The following is a 21,099-nucleotide window of genomic DNA, read 5'->3' on the forward strand; positions in this document are numbered from 1 at the left end:
GCCTGTTATTTACCTACTAGCGTGAAAAGAGTCAGTCAAACAGGAAGTCATGTGTGTCTCAATATTATTAAACCATCCACATTAGATAAAGAAGAGACGAGAGATATACAGGGCAGAGAAAGAAAGAAAACTTGAAATGAGTGACCCTTCCTAATTGATTTCTTCTTATTTAATCTGTCTAGGTTTTGCTATTGTGACAAAGTAACTATGAGAAGTTAGATACTCAAGTAACAAAAATTTGTTTCTCTTTCATGCTGCCTGTTCAGTGAGGATTGATATGGAGCCTTGTTCCACTTAGCTATCAGGGACATAGGCTGATAGTGGCTTCACCATCTCATACCTGTATCGTCTGGCACACGTGGTCTCCTTCTATGGCTTCGCCAGAGAAGATAAAAAATGGAGGTTTCTCATTGGGTTTTCGTTGTGTGCATGCTAAGTTGCTTCAATTGTATTCAGCTCTTTGTAACACTATGGACTATAGCCCACCAGGCTCCTCTCTCCATGGGATTCTCCTGGCAAGAACACTGGAGTAGGTTGCCATGCGCTCCTCCAGCTCATCTTCCAAACCTAGAGATCAAACCTGAGTTTCCTATGTCTCCTGCATTGGTAGGTGGGTTCTTTACCATGAACACCACTTGGGAAGCTTAGGCTTTTTACTGCCTCAGTCAGAAAGTAATTAGTGTCATTTCAATCACACTTAATTGAATAGAAAATATGATCCTTTGGAATAACCCTTTAAAATAACAAGTGGGATATTTGTTGAGCATCTACCACAAAGATTAAAACTAGTCCTCCTTGGTGACCCTCAGACTTTAACCAGTATATGAGTGGGATTACACTGACTGGATGTAAAAAAAAGTGTCAATAGTGGAGTGATTATCAGTTCAATTATTCCTTATTACAAGTGTGACATCCCAGGTGTTACTAATAAATTGACTTGAAGTGTAAATATCAAATATATTCTGTAGTTGTTAGCTTGATCAGCACTCTCTGCTCATAAATAAGCCATAGCAGATGCCAACATTATCAGAATGTTGAGGTGAGCCTAGATTCAGAAAAAGGAACATAGTTAAATGATTTTAGCTATCTTAATAGTAGTGATATCACAACAACAACTATTTTTCTATAGTTGCATAACAAATTGACATAATTTAGTGGCTCCAAACAACACAGATCTATTATCTTACTATTTCCATGAGTCGATCTGATTATGGTTTACTGGGTCATCTGGTCAAGGTCTCATCATGAAGAAATCAAGATAACAGCCAGGACTATAGTCCCATCTGAGGTTTGAGGTCCTCGTCTAGTCTCACTGGTTATTGGTAGAATTTATTTCCAAGCAGTTCTGAGAGGTCCCCATTTTCTGGCTGGTTTTCATCTGGGGACCAATCTCAGACTAGATCTTGCCCTCAGGTTCTTGCACAAGGCCACCTCCCCTCATAAAATGGCAGTTTGCTTAGTCTTTGAAGCCAGCAGGAGAATCCTCCTAATTTTAAAGGACTCACCTGACTGTGCCTGGCCTACTAAGGATAATCTCTCTTTGGCTAACTTACAGTCGACTGGATTGGGAACTGTTGTTGTTGGCTGTGCTGCGTCATCATTGCTGCCTTGTGCCCTCTCTAGTCGCAGTGAGCAGGGCTGCTCTTCAGTTGCCGTGCACGGGCTCCTCATTGCAGTGGCTTTTCTTGTTGTGGCTTGCAGGCTCTAGGCCGTTCAGCTTTCGCTAGTTGTGGTGCAGGGCCTTAGTTGCCCACAGCTGGTAGAACTTTCTGAGACCAGTGTTCAAACCTGTGTCCCCTGCATTGGCTGGCAGATTCTTTACCACCAGACTACTATGGAAGTCCATGATTCGGAACCTTACAATACAACTGATAACTCCATCATGTTTTTTGGCACATTCAAGGGGCGGTGGTTACCTGAGAGGAGGGAATCTTTGAGGCCGTCTTTTAATTCAGTCTACTGCGCTCAAAATATTTGAGTGTAAACACATATATATGGAATTTAGAAAGATGGTAATGACATCCCTGTATGCGAGACAGCAAAAGAGACGCAGATGTACAGAATAGACTTTTTGACTCTGTGGGAAAGGGAGAGGGCAGGATGATTTGGGAGAATGGCATCGAAACATGTATAATATCATATAAGAAATGAATCGCCAGTCTAGGTTCGATACAGGATACAGGATGCTTGGGACTGGTGCACTGGGATAACCCAGAGGGATGGTATGGGGAGGGAGGTGGAAGGGGGGTTCGGAAATGGGAGCTTATGTACGCCCATGGCAGATTCATGTTGATGTATGGCAAAACCAATACAGTATTGTAAAGTAAAAATAATAATAATAATAATAAATAACTAAATAAAATGAAAAAAACATTTGAGTGTATACTTTGAGTCAGGCATTGCGATAGGCATTTTATGTGCCTTATTTCATGATTTCCTTTCACAAAACCCTATGAAGTAGGTATTAATAGTCTTATTTTAAAGATAAGAAAATGGAATGTCCCAGAATAACCTGCTCTAAATATCACAAGCAGCAGTTATTGAGATAGAATTTGAACCTAGGTTTGATAGATGCAAAGTCAGTCTGCTTCCCCTCTATACTACATGGTGTTTCCTTTTATTGCCACCTACTTAATAGAACAACTGCTGGGTCTGCCTCGCACACCCTGGATGTCATTTGTTGTGTACTATGTCTTTTCGCTATGCATGATCACATCCTCCTCTGATGGATAAAATCTTTAAGGTTTTAGACTTAAGTGCTGCTGACCCTAGAACAGTTCTGTTTTCTTGGGAGGGCTTTGGTTATCTCTGACTTCATCCATCCATTTTTTAAATATTAAAAAAAAATCCCTCTCTAAAAATTGAGGTAGAACTGATGTACAATGGTATATAAATTTAAGGTGTGCCGCATGCATGCATATGTGCTTAGTCGTGTCCGACTCTTTGCAGCACCATGGACTGTAACCTACCAGGCTCCTCTTCCCATGGGATTTCCTGAGCAAGAATACTGGAGTGAGTTTCCATTTCTTTCTTCAGGGGAGCTTCCCAACCCAGGGATCAAACCCCTGCCTCCTGTGTCTCCACATTGACAGACGGATTTCTTGGCACTGAGCCACCAAGGAAAGTCGTAGCATAGTGATTCACAATTTTTAAAGATTATACTCTGCTTATAGTTATTATAAGGGGCTGGCTGTTTTTCCTGTGCTGTGCAATATTTGTTCATTTATGGCATGTGGTAGAATAGGCCTGGGAGAATATGAGATGTCGTGCAAGAGTGTGGGTGTGTTCAGAGAAGGGAGTAGTAAGGGTCACACTTGCCTGTCTTTAAGCCTTGTGCATGAGACATGGATGCTCACACCTGGTTCAGATCTCTTGATCAGAGGAGACCTGGTGGAGATACCAAAGAACTGGTTGGAAGTAACAAGCATGAAGTAGCTTGGAGTATAACACATGCCCTACAAATGTGGGGTTAGTTAATGATGCGTGGTTCAAAGTATTTTGGGTTCTGGTATCTTCCTTTTACATTACAAATGCTCACTATTAAGAACATTGTTCTCAAATTTCTTTTCCTTGTATAGAGATAAGTTGACTCCTGAACAATGCACTTCTAGTATCTCTGTTATAGGGGCTTCAAAGCTAAATACTTATCACAGGAGTAACCATGTAACCCAGTGACAGATAGTTCCCAGAGCAGGGGCTTTCTTTCATAATGAAAAGCGAAGTCTTACTCCGAGAAAGCCCTTTACCCCTTCACTTTCTGTCTATTCCCTGCTGGGAATGCAGGAGGAATGCTCAAGGGGGAACAGCCACCTAGAAATGGTGATGCAAAAAAGTCAACAAACTAAGCTGACAGTAAAGCAGCTGCTAGGCAGACTTGTCTTTTCCCCAACTTCTTTAGGTAAGCTTAGTTGACATCTAACAGATACAGAAAGGTATAGAAGTCATAAGAATACAGCACACATCTTTGTAACCACTACCTGAACCGAAATATGGGTAGCACCAGAGAAAATCCTCTCATGCCCTCTACCTGTTATTATCTTCTTCTTCAAAGGTTATCACTGTTCTGATATGTATCATCAGTAAATATTTTTTCCTGTCTTGAAACATCATATAAATGGAATCACATAATATAGAAGAATTGTACAAAAAAGATCTTCACAACCCAGATAATCATGAAGGTGTGATCACTCACCTAGAGCCAGACATCCTGGAATGTACAGTCAAGTGGGCCTTAGGAAGCATCACTATGAACAAAGCTAGTGAAGGTGATAGAATTCCAGTTGAGCTATTTCAAATCCTAAAAGATGATGCTGTGAAAGTGCTACACTCAATATGCCAACAAATTTGGAAAATGCAGCAGTGGCCACAGGACTGAAAAAGGTCAGTTTTCATTCCAATCCCAAAGAAAGGCAATGCCAAAGAATGCTCAAACTACCACACAATTGTGCTCATCTCACACGCTAGTAAAGTAATGCTCAAAATTCTACAAGACAGGCTTCAGCAATATGTGAACCGTGAACTTCCAGATGTTCAAGCTGGATTTAGAAAAGGTAGAGGAATAAGAGATCAAATTGCCAGCATCCGCTGGATCATGGAAAAAGCAAGAGAGTTCCAGAAAAACATCTATTTCTGCTTTCTTGACTATGCCAAAGCCTTTGAGTGTGTAGATCAAAATAAACTGGAAAATTCTGAAAGAGATGGGAATATCAGACCACCTGACCTGCCTCTTGAGAAACCTGTATGCAGATCAGGAAGCAACAGTTAGAACTGGACATGGAACAACAGACTGATTCCAAATAGGAAAAGGAGTATGTCAATGCTATATATTGTCACCCTACTTATTTAACTTATTTGCAGAGTACATCATGAGAAATGCTGGGCTAGAAGAAGCAGAAGCTGGAATCAAGATTGCTGGGAGAAATATCAATAACCTCAGATATGCAGATGACACCACCCTTATGTCAGAAAGTGAAAAGGAGCTAAAAAGCCTCTTGATGAAAGTGAGGGAGGAGAGTGAAAAAGTTGGCTTAAAGCTCAACATTCAGAAAATGAAGATCATGGCATCCGGTCCCATCACTTCATGGGAAATAGATGGGGAAACAGTGCAAACAATGTCAGACTTTATTTTGGGGGGCTCCAAAATCATTGCATACGGTGATTGAAGCCATGAAATTAAAAGACTCTCACTCCTTAGAAGGAAAGTTATGACCAACCTAGATATCATATTGAAAAGCAGAGACATTACCTTGCCAACTAAGGTCCGTCTAGTCAAGGCTATGGTTTTTCCAGTGTTCGTGTATGGATGCGAGAGCTTGACTGTGAAGAATGCTGAGTGCCGAAGAATTGATGCTTTTGAACTGTGGTGTTAGAGATGACTCTTGAGGGTCCCTTGGACTGCAAGGAGAGCCAACCATCATCCATCCTAATGGAGACCTGTCCTGGGTGTTCATTGAAGGGACTGATGCCAAGGCTGAAACTCCAATACTTTGGCCACCACATGTGATGAGTTGACTCATTGGAAAAGACCCTGATGCTGGGAGCGACTGGCGGCAGGAGGAGAAGGGAACAACAGAGGATGAGATGGCTGGATGGCATCACAAACTTGATGCACATGAGTTTGGGTGAACTCCGGGAGTTGGTGATGGACAGGGAGGCCTGGCGTGCTGCAATTTATGGGGTCGCAAAGAGTCAGACACGACTGAGCAACTGAACTGAACTGAACTGAACTGATGTATATACACTCATTCATTCAAGCGGGGGCTACTCTCTAGTTGTGATGCATGGGCTTTTCATTGCAATGTCTTTTCTTGTTGCAGAGCACAGGTTCTAGGTGGTCAGGCTCAGAAGCTGTGATGAATGGGGAATTTTAGTTGCCCTGGAGACACAACTTAAGGACTAAACAAGGACAACAATGTGAGATCTTAGTCTCAACAGACCAGAGACTGAACCTGTTGTCCCCTACATTAGCGGGCAGATTCTTAACCACTCGGCCACCACAAAGTCCTCTGTCTATATTCTTTTTTAATTTTTTTCTTTCATTTGGTAACAATGTAGTTGGTACTTTTCTAAACACACTGGGAATACAGCACTCAGGAACTTGTGGTGTATGTGTTTTAGTGGGAATAAACACAAAATAAAATAGGTAAAATATATGTTAATGAGGATAATTGCCATGGAAAAGAATTGCAGGAAGATATTTTTCAGGGGCCCAGGCAGATCACAATTTTAAATCAAGTAGTCAAAAAATGCAGTGATAGGAAAACATTTCAGCAAAGGCCTGAGTGAGGATGGGCAGGCAGACCAAAATTTGGAGTCTGGATATTTGCCAGACTACTCTTAGAAGAAACATTTTCTGGTTTTTTTAAACACAATTTTTTTCTAGTGTTTTTAAAACACACAATAGGACCAGCTTTTCTGTACTTTTAAGGGAACATGCAGCAATGTTTCCTTCTAGCCTTCCTGAGAGCTTTTGCACCAGTCTGTTCAGACTTTCATTTTTCAAGACCAAGTGATGGAATTCCATTAATTAGCGCAAAGTGAGGAGGAAGCAATCCTGAAAAGGTCAAAATCTACAACATGAAAAGGAAGACAGCAGAATTGGATTATTGACAAATGGAACATGATGCATGTGACAACTGAGCCCTTTGCCTTCCCTCCCTGCTTACAGGGGCCACGGTTTATGGATTGGTCAGTGTTTCTTTCCAACCATAAGAGGAGACTGTACGTACTGATGATGCTTGGCTTTTGCTGGCCCCCAAGACGTCTCTACTCCAGCAGCCCCTGGTTCATCTCCAGTCCATTTCAGTTCTTATGTTACACTGACGTCAGAGGGTCCTTCGTTTTTCTTAATTTTTAATTTTAATTAATTAATTTTTGGCTGCAGTGGATCTTCATATCGTACACTGGATTTCTCTAGCTGTGGGGAGCCAGGGCTACTTTTCATTGTGGTGCGTGGGCTTCTCACTGTGGTAGCCTCTCTTGTTGTGGAGTACAGTCTTTAGGTGAGCAGACTTTAGAAGTTGCATCAGCTTTCTAATATCTAAAAGTGATCCAATCCTTCTTTCTTAAAACTCCTTTGGGTAGAAAACTCTCATTAAGATTTACAAGATCCATCAAGGCTAGTCTGCGCCTAAGTTTCAAGGTTCCTATATCACATACTGTATTCTAACAAAACACTGCACCCTTTTGCCTTTCTGGATGCTGTTTTATTTTCTTAGGTGTCTTCTATTCTTTCTCTTTCTCAATAATGCAGTTCTGCCATGGTGCCCTGGCAACCTTGCACACATCCACATAGATCATGCAGGCAAAATCTTTAGCCACAGCTAATCTGAGTCTTGGCAGAATGCCTTTTGCTCTTTCCAGGACTTGAAAGGATGAGGAGTTGTGATGAGGTCATCTCTCACTTGCCTCTCTATTTCCCTGAGAGGCTCCTGGGAGATAGTTTCTCATCACCTCTGATGAAGCATGAGGCTTTCTGTCTTATCTCCTTTAGAGTAAGCTGCATAAAACCACTTAACAAGTTTAGAATTGAGTCAAGCAATGGGGTATCCCACAGCTCATATAGCAGTCAACCAGCACCTTTTTGCTTTCCTATCACCCTTTTTGGTATGTAGGACAAAGAGGGAGTTGGCATTTTTAGCTATTCTTTCTTCCACTGTCAATATAAGTAATAAATTTCCTGTATCTAAGTGTAGCTCATTATGTCTTTACTGAGTCAGTCAGAACTTAGCCTTGAACCTTGCCTTGGTTCTGCCTGGTGGTTTGTGCTTCACAGATAACTCCCACTTCCTTCCATTCCCAGCTCAGCCCTCCTCCATCTGGAGCCTTTCTTGTCTCACATGTAGTGCTCAGTCATTCAGTCGTGTCTGAGTCTTTGTGACCCTGCAGACTGTAGCCCACCAGGCTCCGCTGTCCATGGGATTTCCCAGGCAAGAATATTGGAGAGGGTTACTATTTTCTTCTCCAGGGAAACCTTCCTGACCCATGCATCAAACCCACGTCTCCTGCATTGGCTGTCTGCTTTTTTACCACTGAGCCACCTGGAAAGCCCACTGCTGCTGCTGCTGCTAAGTCGCTTCAGTCGTGTCCGACTCTGTGCGACCCCATAGACTGCAGCCCACCAGGCTCCGCCGTCCCTGGGATTCTCCAGGCAAGAACACTGGAGTGGGTTGCCATTTCCTTCTCCACAGGCTGCCTTAAATACCCCTTTCCCTCCTTTATTTTTTTAAATATATCTATAAATATCTGTTCTATCAAGATTAATCTATCTACAACTGTACTGTAAATATGGTAGATATTAGATGAGGCTATTAAGGACTTGAAATGTAGCTAATGAATTACAAATATGAAGTATGAACAAAAGTATAATTTTTTTCTTAATACTTTAAAAATATTGATTTCCCATTGAAATAATACTTTGGAACTATAAAATTGAGTATATTATTAAAATTAACTTTACTCATTTTTATTTCTTTTTAAAAATAGACTTTATTGTGTAGTAGTTTTAAGTTTACAAAAAAGTTCCCCAGAAATTATAGTTTCTCATGACTCCTGGTCTCCCAGTTTCCCCTACTACCAATACCTTGCATTAGTGTGGTACAGTTGTCACGCTGATGAACAAATATTGATGTATTATTGTTATTCATAACTAAAGCCTATGATTTACATTAGGGTGTGCTCGTCCCTGGTGGCTCAGATGATAAAGTATTTGCCTGCAAAATAGGAGACCCAGGATTGATCCCTGGGTCAGGAAGATATCCTGCAGAAGGGAATAGCAACCCACTCTAGTATTCTTGCCTGGGGGATTCCATGGATCCATGGATAGAGGAGCCTCGCAGGCAATAGTATGGAATTGCGAAAGAGTAGGTCACAACTTAGCAACTGAACAACAACAAATCTTCAGTTCTAGGATTGTGTCTTTTTTTTTTTTTTTTTCCATTTCTTGAGGCCAGTTCTTGGAATTATAGCAGCTTAAGTCATGGCTTCAGCCTGGTCATCATGGAGTTAACTTCACAGGGTGGGGGTTTCAGTATCTATAAGATATCTCACAGCATATAGCTCAGAATATTACCTATAGCCTTTGAGAAGGAACTAAATGTCCTTGACTATGCTTAATGACTAAATTACTATTACTTGGTCTCCTTTGCTTCTCCATGTTATTATTTCTCTGATTAAACTTATTCTTTGGCTAAAGTTTTTCCACAGACAAAGGCAGGCTGAGGTCATGAATGGGGAGCAAGGACCATAGGGTTCATATGGTGCCTCTCCATTTCAGTAGTTGTTTATCCAGTTGCACACAGCACCCTGGTTTGGGAGTACATTGAAGGTACATTTTAAAATAGTCTTCACAGTGCCTAGTTCAGTTTCCTGATGGCTTATGGGTACAAGTAAATGTTTTCCAAATCAGTAAATAAATTGATGGACTGAAATATTAGTGGTGTCAGATGTGTTGTAACATCGCCGACCAATAAGCATATGCACCAGGAATAACTGCATGTTATAAGTGTTGAATTCAGAAAGCCAGCACAAAGCACGGGGTTTGAAAAGAGAGTGACATCCGTTTCACCCCAGGAGGCACAACAAGTAATCCGTGTTTGAAGACATGAATAACACTTCATTACAAAAGTCAATTTTATACCATATCCCTGGAGCAGCTAGCGCAGGAATTGTCGGTTTTCAACCTATGTGCAACTGCGTTATTTTATTTTCCTCTTTGAGGGCAATATGGATTTTGGTAATTTTAGTGCTCTAGAGAAGCAGCACATTTGTGCATAAACCTCTGTTCAAATAAAGCAGGTAGCTGACCTTTTAATTCTCTGAATGTTATATTATTGTTGTTTCTCTCAGTGATATAAAAGACTGGGAAATTTTTAGAAAAAGTTTAGAATAGACAGTGAGCCAGAGGAAAAGATAAAAGGAAGAAATCTGTAAAATTCATACATATATTCATCATTCACTGTATATTACTTAGCCTACAGCAATCAAAGCAAGTTTAAACTTGTATAACCAATATTTGAAATTGTTTTTCAATTTGCTTCAGATTTCAAAGATAATTTGCTTTATTGTTAAATTTCATTTTTGCATTTATCATCTAATATCTTATACTGATACAATAATTTATATATATGAAAGGGTTTATCTGTTGTCAGAAAAGGCTTTTGTCTGTACTTACATATTCTTTGCCTTTTTAATTTTTACATGTCTGGATTTGGCAAGACTTTATGCCTACTAATCACAAATAGACATTCCCAGCTATATTTAAATTTGTTTAAATTTTGAATTTATATTTGTTTGAAAATGAAATGAAATTATTATCACTCAGTCGTGTCTGACTCTTTATGACCCCATTAACTGTAGCTTGCCAAGGCTCTTTTTGTCCATGGAATTCTCTAGGCAAGAATTCTGGAGTGGGTTGCCGTCTCCAGGGGTTTTGCTAACCCAGGGATTGAACCTGCATCTCCTGCATTGCAGGCAGATTCTTTACTATCTGAGCCACCAGGCTTTTACATCAAATTTGTTTGACTCTGATGCAATTGATACATGCTGTTTTGGTGACAATCATGTTGATAATACTCTCTTGATCCTGACCAGAATAAGAGCATACCTAATAATGTAACAGAAGTTCATGGGGAAGAACAATGGTTTCACAGAGTACTAAAACAAGAGCACCAGTGTCCTTGGTAACTTGGTTGGGAAAGCTTATGAAAAGAAATGTGAGCTCATACTATGGAAGAATACAATTTTTTCACATGTACTGTGATATTCAACTCCTTATTATTACCCTTATGGATCAGAGGGTCAGACAAGTTAAACAATGACCCCAACATTTCTCATTTCATAGATGTGGCAGAGATACTAGTTGAACTCATGCCATCCAAGGGTATATTTAACAGACTAACTGTTAGGAACACACCTATTCAGAGTATGTTTTATGAAATATCTCATTCAACCTTAAGAAGAAAGCAAATGTAGTCTGTTTCCTAGAGCAAACCAACCAATCCCTAACAACAATAAACAGGTACATCCATGCATAAACCAATGTCATTGCCAGCACTAAAGTAATTGATACATCAGTTTCCTCCAAATCTTGTAGGGCTTGTAACTGTAATATTATAATGCTTCAATTGATGCTGTATGGAGTCTACTTGCAGTAGCATTCTGTAATAGAAGATCAACAATTTCTTTTCGAAATCCTTGTTAATCGCTTTCAAAGTACCAGCTACTCACCACAATGTCACTTCTGAAAGGTAGTTGTTTAATATTTATAGCATTCTCAGGTATGTTAGCCTCTGTGCAGAATACAAACAGCCTAAATCTTTGTTCCCTGGAGTAGTAGTTACCAACCACACCATCAAGAGCTCTTTTTGTAATTCGTCTTTCCACTGATGGTTCAGACAAATATTTTGTCTTCCAAGTAAATTGTTTATAATAAATTACCATGGTCTTACACTGGGAAAATAAAATTTTTATCTCAGGACTTTTCAAATATTTAATTTAGGGTTCCTGTGGTTACTTCATGGATGCCTGGGTTCCAAGAATTCTAGACTCTCTTGTGCCAAAGTTTCGGTCCTTGACAGCCCACATAGCCATGTGCATGGAGCAGGCAGCACCTCCATAAAGTGACTGAAATGGTAACAATTCACTCTGTCTGGACACACTCCATACCCTAAAATTCCTGCATTTTCACTGTTTCCTTGGGGGAACTGATTTTAGGCTCCAGAAGGGTCTTCTTTTTTATTTCAGAAGTAGCTCTGAATGAAAGAACACTGTACAGCATTGGGAGCTGGAGAATGAAAAAGTGTCCTGGGCATAGAATTGGGAAACATTGAGAAAAGTTGATTAAATGAGAGGGGGAAGGATAAAAAGAGGTTATACTGAAAAGTTGTGGGATGCTTGGAAAGGAGTTGAGAATGGTGACTGAGTTTGATGCTTGGGAGATGGTAAGGTAGTACAAAGTAACTAAGTGATTATTTAGGTGACTGAGTTTAATCCATCTCTGCGCTAAAGAAGCATATCTTCTTCTGTTTCATTTTAGCAACCTCCCACTGAAACCGCAAATGAAGCATTCTTTAGAAAACATTGATTTTTTTTTTTTCTCTTCTGCTTTCATCTCTCTGTATTCGGTGTGATATTGGTGGGATAAGACTTCCTTGGGTCTATCTGTGCTCAAGTTTCAGTTCTTATAAATTCTATTGAACTTAATTTATGGATAGTGATTAGAAAATTTTAAAAATTAGAATTAAATGCATTATCTACATAGTCAAATAGGATTTATATTAGATTGAGATATGATAAAAGTACTACTGTTGGGCTCAAACAGTCTGTCTCCAGCTTTGTAGTCATGGATAAGTCACTCATGATACCTGAACTTTAAGCTCCGTAGCCTCGTCTGGGGAGCACCTGAGGAGACTTCTAGAAGTAGTTTCACCTCATGTTTGGGAGTGAGCACCCAGTGTCTTTGGGTATTTAGCTGGGAGAACTTACTGAAGACAGTCTAGAAGAGCAGATTAGGAAATGTGACGTCATATTATGAAAGAATATAAAGAGATCCCAAGGCTTTCTCTCTCTCTCAAATTCACTCAGTCCTGTCCGACTCTTGGCAACTTCAGGGACTGTAGTCTACCTGGCTCCTCTGTCCACGCAGTTCTTCCGGCAAGACTACTGGAGTGGTTAGCCATTCCCTTCTCCAGGGGCTCTTCCCAACCCAGGGATCAAACCTGAGTCCCCTGCATCGCAGGTATTCTTTACTGTCTGTGCCACCAAGGAAGCCTGATTCTAAAACTATTGGTACTCAAACCAAGGAAAGTTCAATTGGAAATATTAAACAAAAGTGGGCTCCTATAGGTTTAACTAGATGCCAGAAATGTTGCTGTAGATACATCTTTACTGAAGAAAGAAAACCATGTACATGAAAGTGCATGCTTAAATACATACATACATACATACATAATCTTTCTCAATACATAATATTCTTTTTTTTCCTTTGGCTTCATCTTGTAGCTTGCACGATCTCAGTTCTCTGACTAGGGATGGAGCCTGGGTCATGCATAGCAGTAAAAGCCTGGAATCCTCACCACTAAGCAACCAGGGAACTCCCTGTATATAGTATTCTTAAACAGTGGAACTTGCTCTTGAAAATTCTGGTTTGGTTCTTGTTCCAGATCAGTCAGAACCATGGTGAATAAACCAGATGTATAAATCACATCCTCTTGGGTAGTTGTTTTATTGAAACATTTAAGAAAAATTGTATAATACAATATCCATTTTAAAAGATATAAAACATAAATATATATATTGATGAATTTTGTATGCACCAGTACCTGTGTGGTGATCTCTCAGTTTAAGTAAGAGAATGTTGTCAGCACCCTGAAGCCCTTATCCGCATTCCCAAAGACAACTCTTTGTCTCCCCTTTGAAGTGCCCACTGATCCAGCTTCTAGAGTAATATCTTCTTTGCTTTGTTTGATAAGTTTCACTTCCCTGGTGGCTCAGAGGTTAAAGCGTCTGCCTGGAATGCGGGAGACCCAGGTTCGATCCCTGGGTTGGGAAGATCCCCTGGAGAAGGAAATGACAAGCCACTCCAGTACTCTTGTCTGGGGAATCCCATGGAGGGAGGAGCGTGGTAGGCTACAAGTCCATGGGGTTGCAAAGAGTCGGACATGACTGAGCAACTTCACTTTCACACCAAAGATTACACTCCTAAACAATAGGATTTAGTTTAGCTTGTTTATGAAGACAATATATTTTTGGATAGAAATGATTTAATATTTGAAGAAGCTCAGATCATCACCATTCAGTACTGATTAAGCACAGCCAACATGCTCCACTGATGACATGAGAGGCAAAGTGTGTTCCCCCAAACAACTTAGCTATGTCTTTGTTGACAAGAAGTTAGTTGATTTTCAAACAATATTTTCTATTACTTAAGCTCTTTTTTCTCTTGGTTCCTTCTTTTAAATTTCCCAGCTCCTTTAAAAATGTCCCTGGATGTAAAGTTTGAATATAGTTTCAAAATAATGCTTTTTTTTAAAAAAAATCATGAATTATTTCTATATTCACGGCTGTAGACTGTTCCAATCTTGACTTTGATTAAGCTAACCCATTTCCATTTCTTTACACAGTAGTGTGATTTGCAGAAGGTGGGAGATATCAGTCAGTTCATACTTGCTGATGCCTGTAAAGACTGTTGAGCTGTTTGAAAGAAAGTTGTGGCTTGGACAACTCTCAGTACCATTCTGCCATCTTCTGTGTAGACTAGTCTATTGATCTCATAAAACTTATAGATGTACTTCAAATTGTTTTACTTGTACAAACCAATCTAAGAAGAGTTTAGTCCTTTAAAAAGCAGCTACCAGGCATAGAGAGGCTAAGAGTTCAATGCCTCAGAGTATTTGGGGCTAGTAGAAAAAAAAATGAAGTTATTTTTCTTCAGATCAGAAAAGACTAAAGGGACAAAGACTCCAACACATTAATAAATGAGACATGACCTTTTCCACTGATCCCAGATATTAAAGTTGCTTTTCCAAAGTAAGAGTTTTATTTTTCAAGAGAGACAGGGTCATGTGGGAGAGAAAAAGATCAGAAAATAAAAGGTGATGTCACATCAGAGTAGTTATAATTAATAAGTGCTGCTGGAAACAAGATGAGAAATGTCAAGAAACTAAAAAAACATAATTTTAAATGACTACTGTAATCTAGAATATTGTTTTCAAAAGAAAAAATTCTTTCAAATACAAATCTATGTGTGTTTAATCAGATATAGCTCAGTTGAAACTAAACAACCAGAGGTATACTAAGTGATTTCAGGGCAAGTGGGATTAATCTTTTTTAGTTCACCATGTGGAAAGAAAGATAAGTCACCCTATGGCCAATGTCTCTTTCTTATTTGGGGAACAATATGTAGCAACATGTTAAAAGACTCTGTAGTATGGGAAATTTAAAATGCATACAGAAATAAAATAATAATAATGCCATATTTCCATCACCTGGCTTCAGTGAGGATCAGTCAGGATCAATGATTCTCAGCCTGGACACTGCATCATTTCAATAGTAAATATTGTTTTAACACTCATCTCCAAACACATGGATATGTATTGTCATTTTCATAGTCATAATCAATGTTTTCTGTTTGTAAAATCCTTTCTCTCAAATGATTACTCTACTATTTCTTCTCTCATATATTAGTTCTCCAACATTAATGTGGGTGAGAACCACCAGGGAAGCATATAGGATGGAGATGGAGAGTGTGCATTTTAAACACATATACTGGGAATCTTGATACTGTTGATCTGTGGAACACTTTGAAGAACAGGACCATGGTAGTTCATATTAGAGTTTCGAGGTAATCCTGTGAGGTTAAAACTAAAGTGTTTCATGTGAAGTCTAATTTTAAAGTTTTTTCTCTATGTCCATCATACATATTTAGAACTCACCAATGTACCACTATTTGCCACTTCTTCTTATGATAATTTTACATTTGTTCTCTGTTGAAGTGATTTTCAAGTTTCATGTAAGTGAGGTCTATGTGTTATATTTTTAAATAAATTGAAGTTTTATCACTTCTTTTATGAAATGTTTGGTTTTAATTATTATTATTATTATTATTGCCACTCTGCACAGCATGTTGAGCCATAGTTCCCTCGACCAGGGATCTAACCTGTGCCTCTGCAGTGGAAGCATGAGGTTTAACTACTGGACCACCAGGAAAGGCCCATGGAGGTGTATGTTTTAGAAAGCAGTTGTTTCTGATCCTGTCTACAATATTTACTATGGGACTTATTAAATATTTACTTTATAAATTGGGTAGCTGAAGTTCTCATCAGGAAGGAAGAGATAGTTTTGGTTTTCTCTTAGAGAAAATAAACTGTATAGTCCATGGGGTCACAAACAGTTGGACACGACTGAGCAAATTTCACTTTCACTATAAAAAGGTATTCCTTCTATCACTTAAAGTAAAATTAGAAAACCATTCCTCTGGTAGAGAAATGCTTGGGATGATCTTTGTCTTTCTGACTCCGCCCATAAAGAGAGGCAGACGAATAAAACATGAGTGGGCAGACTTAAAAGCCAAGCTAAACAACGTGGGCCAAAATTCTCAGACTAGAAGGATTATTGTGAGGAAAAGCTAGTGATTGCTCTTTCATAATTTGCAAGAAAGCAGGGATTCTTACTAGAGAGACAAACAAATGTTTTCCCTGATCAAGAAAGGCAGATAGACATTGACAAACACTCTCAGCAAGCATCATTATAAAGAATTTGGATCTCTACTGGCCCCAAAGGAAAGTCTGAACAGAAGAGATGTGGTCACCAAAAATTACAAAAGGGAAATGAAAATCATCCTACTTTTAGGATGAAGGTAAGTCTAGCATTTGCAAGAAGGCCTAAAGAACATCTCATATCAGAGCTGGGGGCTGCTTAATGTCATTCTAGTGTAGTTACAAGTATGTTTGAGGTCCTCCTTGGTCCCCACTTGTACAAATCAGCTGGACATTATTAGTAGATGAAAAAAGCAGATGTGGCACTTAAGTTTGAAGCGAAACAATGGAAATAGAACTCATAATTTCTCTGGAAAAAAAGTATTACAGGTAGAAGAATGAAGGGAATTATATTTAAATACTGTGGTGTCAAGTAGGTAAACCAGGTAGGTGCTAATAGGAAGTAAAGGAATAAAACTTCTCTAATGATTAACAGATATGCTCCACTAGGCCACCTTTTATTTCTGAGTTGGGGATCTGTTAACGTAGCTTGTGAGTTCCTTAAACAGTATGATCAAAAGCCAGAGGGGGCCTTCTCCAGTGATCCAGTGGCTAATAATCTGCCAGCCAATGCAGCGGATATGGGTTTGATCCCTGGTTTGGAAAGATTCCACATACTGAAGGGCAACTAAGCCCGTGTGCCACAACTACTGAGCCCGTTGCTTTACAGCTCATGCAGCTAGTAGTTACTGAAGCCTGCATGCCATAGAGCCCATGCTCTGCAACAAGAGAAGCCACTGTAATGAGACGCCCATGCATCACAGCTAGAGAGTAGCCCCTGTTTGCCACAACTAGAGAAAACCCACACACAGCAACAAAGACCCTGCACAGCCAAAAAAAATTAAAAAGCAAGAAGACATTTGGCATAAAAATACCCTTATTTTAGAATACATGTGCTTAAGTATTTGGTTGTAAAGTGTTATAATATGTGTGATGTACAGTCAAAAGAGATAGAAGCATAAAGCAGAAGTGGCAAAATGTTATCAACTGGTAGATTTCAATGAAAACTGCCATTTGTTCAGTGTTTCTGTGGCTTTGAAAATTTTTAAAATAAAAGTTGAAGAGTAAAAGAAATAGTACAAGTGTGTTTATAAATATAAAGGCAAATACCATATAACATAGTCAAAAGACTTGAAATTTATTTTCTCTGGAGAGAAAAACCAGGTAATATTGACTGTTTGCTGTTTTTCATTACATGATTTTTGGTACTGTTTGTGTCTTTACATCCTATGAAGGCAATTCTCCCACAAAAACTAAACACTGGCTTAAAAAAAAAATCCAAATAGGCAAACTGGGAGATCAGATTGCCAGGTGATTCATAGAATCAGGAAACTGATTGATAAATATGCTAGAAAAGTTTTATCTATGTGCATGAGGACAAATGTGTACCATCTAAATGAACAGAACCACTCGAGAAAAGAGAATAATAGCCACATCAGGGATCAAGTCAACATGAAATACAGGGAGTCCAAGTCCCTCTCCTAAGTGTCAGGAGAGGGGACAACCTTCCCTATGGTCAGTCAATTCAGTTTTTCTTCTTTTTTTTTATTAAATTTTTTTTTTATTTTTTACTTTTAGCTGTGCTGGTCTTCATTGCTGTGAGTGGGCTTTCTCTAGTTTTGGTGAGTAGGGGCTTTTCTTCTGTTGTGGAGCATGGGCTCTAGGCATGCCGGCTCAGTAGTTGTGGCCCTTGGGCTTATCCCACAGCATGTGGGATCTTCCTGATCAGCGATCAGACTCGTGTTCCGTGTATTGGCATGTGGATTCTTAACCAGTGGACTACCAGGGAAGTATCAATCTATCTCCAGAGATAATACAGGATTACTTATTCATGAAGGATTACCTGAGCAAGGACATTTCCAAAAACAATGAAATTAATATAGGCATTTACTGACATCTTAAAGTTCATCTTCTATAACTAGGCTTCATGGACAGGTCATAGGTACCCTAACTACTAGCTCTTGTTTGTGGAAAATTCTGAAAGAGATGGGAATACCAGACCACCTGACCTACCTCTTGAGAAACCTGTAAGCAGGTCAGGAAGCAACAGTTAGAACTGGACATGGAACAACAGACTGGTTCCAAATAGGAAAAGGAGTACGTCAAGGCTGTATATTGTCACCCTGCTTATTTAACTTATATGCAGAGTATATCATGAGAAACGCTGGGCTGGAAGAAGCACAAGCTGGAATCAAGATTGCCAGGAGAAATATCAATAACCTCAGATATGCAGATGACACCACCCTTATGGCAGAAAGTGAAGAGGAACTAAAAAGCCTCTTGATGAAAGTGAAAGAGGAGAGTGAAAAAGTTGGCCTAAAACTCAACATTCAGAAAACGAAGATCATGGCATCTGGTCCCATCACTTCATGGGAAATAGAGGGGGAAACAGTGGAAACAGTGTCAGACTTTATTTTTGGGGGCTCCAAAATGACTGCAGATGGTGATTGCAGCCATGAAATTAAAAGACGCTTGCTCCTTGGAAGAAAAGTTATGACCAACCTAGACAGTATATTGTATATTGAAAAGCAGAGACATTACTTTGCCAACTAAGGTCCGTCTAGTCAAGGCTATGGTTTTTCCTGTGGTCATGTATGGATGTGAGAGTTGGATTGTGAAGAAGTCTGAGTGCCGAAGAATTGATGCTTTTGAACTGTGATGTTGGAAAAGACTCTTGAGAGTCCCTTGGACTGCAAGGAGATCCAACCAGTCCATTCTAAAGGAGATCAACCCTGGGATTTCTTTGGGAGGAATGATGCTAAAGCTGAAACTCCAGTACTTTGGCCACCTCAGGCGAAGAGTTGACTCACTGGAAAAGACTCTGATGCTGGGAGGGATTGGGGGCAGGAGGAAAAGGGGACGACAGAGGATGGGATGGCTGGATGGCATCACTGACTTGATGGACGTGAGTCTGAGTGAACTCGGGAGTTGATGATGGACAGGGAGGCCTGGCCTGCTGTGATTCATGGGGTCGCAAAGAGTCGGACACGACTGAGTGACTGAACTGAACTGAACTGAGCTCTTGTTTGAGAGGTCAGAGATCATTCATGGGTGAACAACTGTAAAGAGATACTTCACAATTAGTGATTGTGACAGGGAAACTACATGTCAGGGTCTCTGTCTTGCTGATTGAACCTAGTTGACTTGGACTTTAAACCTTGCTGAGGTTCTAGGAACCAGGTTTGGATAAGTCATGGAAATGGACCTCTAAATGTAGAGAGAAAGACAGAGGGTGATGCTATTGGATCTATAGAGGATTTGGAAAAGATTCTTGGAAGAAATGGACACCAAGGGAGGAGGATGTCTTCTATGGGATAGCCACATTTGAGTGGTTAGGTAAGGAGTGTGCATTTTCTGCACCCTGTTAACCAAATTTTGGTCTCAATTTCAAGTAGGTGTACTTGGGAAACCCTCAGAGTACTTACTTTGCAAACGGTTCACTAGCTCATTAGTAAGACCTGAATCTGGGTTTCCCTCCGAATGGACTTCCTATTGCTCCTGGTATCCAGGGCAAGATGTAGACCTTGGTGAAACAAGGTCGTCTTTGGAATATCTAAGCTGGTTTTCTCAGGTCAGTTTTCTCTTGCATCTGGTTGGTTTGCTTTTGGTAGGTTATAAGGCCCATATGCAGACTCTGATCCACTTCTTATCATGCCAGTGCTCAAAGAACTTGGATTCAGGTTCACAAAGGTAATTATTGAAATGAAAAATAGAGACAAAATAATTAAACTAATACATTTTTCACTTTTTTCCCCCAGAACATTGTTTTAAATGTTAAAAGGAATTAACACTGCCTATGAATACAATGGCTTTCCAGGCGGCGCCAGAGGCAAGGAATCCACCTGCCAATACAGGAGACACAGAGACACGGGTTTGACCCCTGGGTTGGGAAGATCACCTGAAGAAGGAAACGGCAACCCATTCCAGTATTCTTGCCTGGAAAATTCCATGGACAGAGGAGCTTGGTGGGCTACAGTCCATGAGGTTGCAAAGAGTTGGACATGAGTGAGCATGCACACATAAATACAAGAAAAGTTTTTCTATCAACTTAATTAGTGATTGAACATGAAAATGCACTAGGCTCTGTCAAGAGCAATTAATATAGACTTAACTAACGTTTATTTATTTTGGGGATCATTCAGTTAGTGTTCCAGTACACTCCTCTAGCAGCCACTTATGGACTACTTTAATTGGGCTCATTATATTTCCATTCAACTCTTCTAATATAATTTATTATGATTTTTATTTAATTGCGTATATACGTTGGTAAAGAACCAAATGCCACCATAATATCCTTAAAAATCTAAAATATAGGTTCCCTGATTTTCTACTTGTATGTTCACCATTCACACTGAAATGTGAGAGAAAAAGAAAAGAAAAAAATGAACTTAAATGCCATGAACTTAAATTTGTTCTAAGCTTTTGGAGAGGAGACATAAATTGCTAAGGAGGAACTTTAAAGACAAACTGAAAAACACTCTATTTCATTGTAGCATGCTTCATTTCATGGGTTTTTAAACTTAACCACAGCAATATGTACTCACGGTGGCAGAGACGTTCCGCAATTGTTTGCACAATTCCACTCAGGCAAACTGGGTCAGGCAAGGAGGCATGATTGAAAGGAAAAATCGTCTGCGTTCTCTTTCAATTCTTCCTCCTCTCTAGCTAGTCATCCCTAACCTATTATTTAAGGCCACCTCAAACCCTGCTTCTCTTGTACAAATTTTCTTCATTGGGAACCCCCTGCTTTTTCCTAACCTGTTTGCTTTTACTGTTGGTACCTGTAGTTAGCACATTACGTGGTAGAAAATTTTATTCCATATTTTTTCTCCATTGTACCATGTAA

The 21,099-nt window shown here is 39.6% G+C and overlaps 1 non-coding gene across 1 annotated transcript; it reads left to right on the forward strand.

Moving 5' to 3' along the window:
- The first annotated feature begins 13,476 nt into the window (after nucleotides 1-13,476).
- Nucleotides 13,477-13,548, forward strand: TRNAS-GGA (transfer RNA serine (anticodon GGA)). The gene has a single exon. It is a non-coding gene; the product is annotated as a tRNA-Ser (tRNA).
- Nucleotides 13,549-21,099: the final 7,551 nt, after the last annotated feature.

Source organism: Ovis aries, chromosome 1 (assembly GCF_016772045.2).
Source record: "Ovis aries strain OAR_USU_Benz2616 breed Rambouillet chromosome 1, ARS-UI_Ramb_v3.0, whole genome shotgun sequence".
Taxonomy (NCBI): Eukaryota; Metazoa; Chordata; class Mammalia; order Artiodactyla; family Bovidae; genus Ovis; species Ovis aries.